Raw genomic sequence first — 5,410 nt, forward strand, 5'->3', positions numbered from 1 at the left:
TGATATGGGTAGACCTGAGCTCCTTCATATGCAGAGTACATCATGAGAAACACTAGGCTTGAAGAAGCACAAGCTGTAATCAAGATTGCCAGGAGAAATATCAATAACCTCAGATATGCAGATGACACCATCCTTATGGCAGACAGTGAAGAAGAACTAAAGAGCTTCTTGATGAAAGTGAAAGAGGAGAGTGAAAAAGCTGGCTTAAAGCTCAACATTCAGAAAACTAAGATCATGGCATCCGGTCCCATCACTTCATGGCAAATAGATGGAGAAACAGTGGCAGACTTTATTTTCTTGGGCTCCAAAATCATTGCATATGGTGACTGCAGCCATGAATAAAAAGACGCTTGCTTCTTGGAAGAAAAGTTATGACCAGCCTAGACAGCATGTTAAAGAGCAGAGATGTTACTTTGCTGACAAAGGTCCATCTAGTCAAGGCTATGTTTTTTCCAGTAGTCATGTATGGATGTGAGAGTTGGACTGTAAAGGAAGCAGAGCACAGAAGAATTGATGCTTTTGAACTGAGGTGTTTGAGAAGACTCCTGAGAGTCCCTTGGACTGCAAGGAGATCCAACCAGTACATCCTAAAGGAAGTCAGTCCTGAATGTTCATTGGAAGGACTGATGCTAAAACTCCAATACTTTCGCCACCTGATGCAAATAACTGAATCACTGGAAAAGACCCTGATGCTGGGAAAGATTGAAGGCAGGAGGAGAAGAGGACGACAGAGGATGAGATGGTTGGATGGCATCACTGACTCAATGGACATGAGTTCACTGGCTTGGAGAAGCCTGGCTTGGAGAATTTTGAGCATTACTTTGCTAGTGTGTGAGATGAGTGCAATTGTGCGGTAGTTTGAGGCTTCTTTGGCATTGCCTTTCTTTGAGATTGGAATGAAAAGTGACCTTTTCCAATGCTGTGGCCACTGCTCAGTTTTCCAAATTTGCTGGCATACTGAGTGTAGCACTTTCACAGCATCATCTTTTAGGATGTGAAATAACTCAACTGGAATTCCATCACTTCCACTAGTTTTGTTCTTAGTGATGCTTCCTAAGGCCCGCTTGACTTCGCATTCCAGGATGTCTGGTTCTAGGTGAGTGATCACACCGTCATGATTATCTGGGTCATGAAGATCTTTTTAGTATAGTTCTTCTGTGTATTCTTGCCACCTCTTCTTAATATCTTCTGCTTCTGTTAGGTCCATACCATATCTATCCTTTATTGTGCCCATCTTTGCATGAAATATTCCTTTGGTATCTCAAATTTTTTTGAAGACCTCTCTAGTCTTTCCCACTCTGTTGTTTTCCTCTATTTCTTTGCATTGATCACTGAGGAAGGCTTTCTTATCTCTCCATGCTATTCTTTGGAACTCTGCATTCAGATGCTTATATCTTTCCTTTTCTCCTTTGCCTTTCGCTGCTCTTCTTTTCACAGCTATTTGTAAGGCCTCCTCAGACAACCATTTGGCCTTTTTGCACTTTTTTTTTCTTGGGAATGGTCTTGATCCCTGCCTCCTGTATGATGTCATGAACCTCCATCCACAGTTCTTCAGGCTCTCTATCAGATCTAACCCCTTGAATGTATTTGTCACTTCCACTGTATAGTTGTAAGGGATTTGATTTATGTCACTGAATGGTCTAGTGGTTTTCCCTACTTTCTTCAACTTAAGTCTGAATTTAGCAATAAGGTTCATGATCTGAGCTACAGTCAGCTCCCGGTCTTGTTTTTGCTGACTGTATAGCACTTCTCCATCTTTGGCTGCAAAGAATATAATCAATCTGATTTTGGTGTTGACCATCTAGTGATGTCCATATGTAGAGTCATCTCTTGTGTTGTTGGAGGAGGGTGTTTGCTATGACCAGTGTGTTCTCTTGGCAGAACTCTATTAGCCTTTGCTCTAATTGTATTCCAAGGCCAAATTTGCCTGTTACTCCAGGTGTTTCTTGACTTCCTACTTTTGCATTCCAGTCCCCTCTAATGAAAAGCACATCTTTTTTGGGTGTTAGTCCTAGAAGGTCTTGTAGGTCTTCATAGAACTGTTCAACTTCAGCTTCTTCAGCATTACTGTTCAGGGCATAGACTTGGATTACTGTTATATTGAATGGTTTGCCTTAGAAACGAACAGAGGTCACTGTGTTGTTTTTGAGACTGCATCCAAGTACTGCATTTCTGACTCTGCTGACTATGATGACTACTCCATTTCTTCTAAGTGATTCTTGCCCATTGCTGCTACTGCTAAGTCACTTCAGTCATGTCCGACTCTGTGCAGCCCCATAGATGGCAGCCCACCAGGCTCCTCTGTCCCTGGGATTCTCCAGACAAGAACATTGGAGTGGGTTGCCATTTTCTTCTCCAATGCATGCATGCACGCTAAGTCGCTTCAGTCATGTCTGACTCTGTGCAACCCTATGGACAGCAGCCCAACAGGCTCCTCTGTCCACAGGATTTTCTAGGCAAGAATACTGGAGTAGGTTGCCATTTCCTTCTCCGTTTCCTTGCCCACAGTAGTTGATATAATGGTCATCTGAGTTAAATGCACCCATTCCAGTCCATTTCAGTTCACTGATTAGTAAAATGTCGATATTCAGTCTTGCCATCACCTGTTTGACCACACATTGGTGATTAAAATATCCAGTCTAGGAAGACACATGTCACTTCACACAGTTCATCAGCCTGAATCATTCACCTGGACCTATTCAACCACAAGGGAACCAGAAGGTACTCTGCCATCACATGTCCAGAAGAGATAAGAACTAGAAATATTTGGTAAAGATTTCTGACCCCCTCAACAAGAAAGCTTGTGTCATGATGTTGAAGCTGTATCTGACTTGAGCTCTGGGCAGGACTGTACCATGATATATCACCTCTAAGACAGTATCCAGATACAAGTGCTCATCAATCATTTTGGGTATATTTCTCTTTGATGATTCATAGTCATACAATATATTATATGCAGAGATTGCATAATGAATATAAAGTAATTGGTTGGCTCAGTTATGAATTCAGCAATTCTTTTTAAAAGGAACTATTCCATTTTTCCTCTTGGATTATTAAAGTAACACGTCCTCATTATTAAAAAAAAAAACTTGGAAAATAATGGAATACTCGAAAGAAGAGGGAGAAATCACCCATAATTTCACCTTCCAAAAATAGAGTTAATATTTTAGTGGAATTCCTTCCAAATGTTTTCTATGTATGTTTAAAAACTAGCTGTCATGATCACCAAAACAATAACTATTTCTTCATTGGTGCCCTTGTTCGGAATAGCTGATCTAACTGGCCCTAACTAGCCAACAATTTTTTTTTTAAGATGTTTCAGCTCGTTTCCTTCTAACATTGGTATTTTAGCATGGCAATATAGCACTTAAATGCTAATCAGTAACTAACTGTTGCAGGTCACATTCTGTATTTTGGAGCAATGAATCCCTAGTTTAAAAATTGCTTGTTAGTCTCAGACCAGCCTTAAAACAAATGAATAATTATAGTAGTTATTTTTATATGTTTCTGGTATTTTCTCCACCCAGTTTACTTATGAAAAGGGAACAGCCTTTGGAAGTTCAAATTAGAATGAAATTTAAGCCACTTAAAATAATCAAGATTCTAGTTACGTTTCAAAATAATAAAAACTGGTGATGAGCCAAGTAATGACTAGTCTAAGGAATAAATTAACCAAATATGTTAGAACTAGGATGATGGCTTTTCCGGAGTCCATTTAGTTATAAACTAGACTCTTTAGGTGAAAATATTTCAGTAATTATTACTCAACTTTTTCCAGGGACTGTTTTTCCTTAATATTTTTTCTGGCATTGCATTTGATGTGTAGATTTCTTTATTTCAACCAACAAAGAAAAGTCGGCCAAACATCTACACAGAGCTCTTGTAATTTTACTATACTGCAGCAATCTTTCAGCTGTTTATGTTAATAAATGAAAGAATAACACAATGGATTGTGAACTTCTTCAGGGAAAAAATCATAAATTATCCATCTTTATAATCCTTACAACTCCTAGCAAAATGCACTTTATAGAGGAAACACCCATAAACAAATAAATGTGATACAAAATGCAATCTGTATATGAAAGGTATTTGAGTTTTTGATATATTTTCCTTAGTGTTACTCATCTAAATCTTTGTATTCTGAAATATATCCTTATAATTTCCAAAAGAAAAGCTACTTAATTAGGTCATGTGAACATTTCTTGAAATGAGTTGACAAGTACCTTTACAAAATTTTTGTCCTCATTTATATCCCCAACAGTGCATGAGTGCTCATTTCATTCTATGCTCACCAATGGAGTTTACTCACAAAGTAAACAAACTAATTAGATCCACGGGACATGTCTCTTTTGTCTTCTCATTATTAATGAGTTTGAACATTAGTAAAATATGCAGTACGCATTTCTTATTTTGTGAATTGACTGTTGATGTCCACACTTCTCCCATTTATCTGTTTAAGGTCTTAGTGTTTTCTATTTCTAGTCTTTGTCCTCACATTGTGCAATATAAATACTTCTGTCTCAAATAGGCACTTGTATACATGCATCTCTGCTGTAAGACTGTTTCTATAATGGTTAGTGACTTCTTTTTATTTATCTGGGAGCAACAGCATACACACAGTAGAGAAAATGCACACCACACTTCGCAGAATTATTCTTAGGATTAAATGAGATAATCTAAGCAAAGCACTTAAAGCAGTGTCTGTCACATAGCAGATGCTCACTAAATTATTTTAAGAAATCAATACGTTTCACTGTTGAGCTAAACCTACACAATTTCACTTCAGAGTTTAGAAAAATCAAGATGCAGTATCTTTGAAAGATCACAAACCATACGTCCAAGTTGTAGATTTGAATCTTGATTCTTAAACCTTTCACCACAAATTTACATCAGACGGAAATACTGAGATACTAAAGTTCTTGAAACTTCTGAAAGACGAGTATGAATTGCGAAATTAAAACCTTTTGGCCACCGATGGATTATTTCCCCTAGTCTGTAGTACTCTGCACCCAAATAGATGTCTTTTCTTCCCTCACTTAAATTTATAGGAAATTGGTGGTGAAAATAGTAAAGCTCAAAGAAGCCCAAATATACATCACATGATTGACGTTTACTTCTCCAGATTAGTTAGCTTTTGTTTTCAGACAGAAGAGGCAGCTGCTCTCGTGGCCACTGACAGAAAAGCAGAACTAAAGCAACTGAGAGCCCTTGGGAATGGCCAGTCAGCTGGAGGGCTAAGGCTTGGCAGTGGGTTAGGAGCATTTCTGTTGCTGCCAGGAGGAGGCGGGGTGGGGTGGTTGCAAAACTAGTCTGAAGCAAAAAAAAAAAAGTGAGGTTTTCCGGGATAACAGCAGCGCCGGGGGCCGGGGGAGCAGGCCGGGTTGGCTGCCCAGCAGGCGGGTGTGTCCAG

Source organism: Bison bison, unplaced genomic scaffold (assembly GCF_000754665.1).
Source record: "Bison bison bison isolate TAMUID 2011002044 unplaced genomic scaffold, Bison_UMD1.0 scf7180017864490, whole genome shotgun sequence".
NCBI lineage: Eukaryota > Metazoa > Chordata > Mammalia > Artiodactyla > Bovidae > Bison > Bison bison.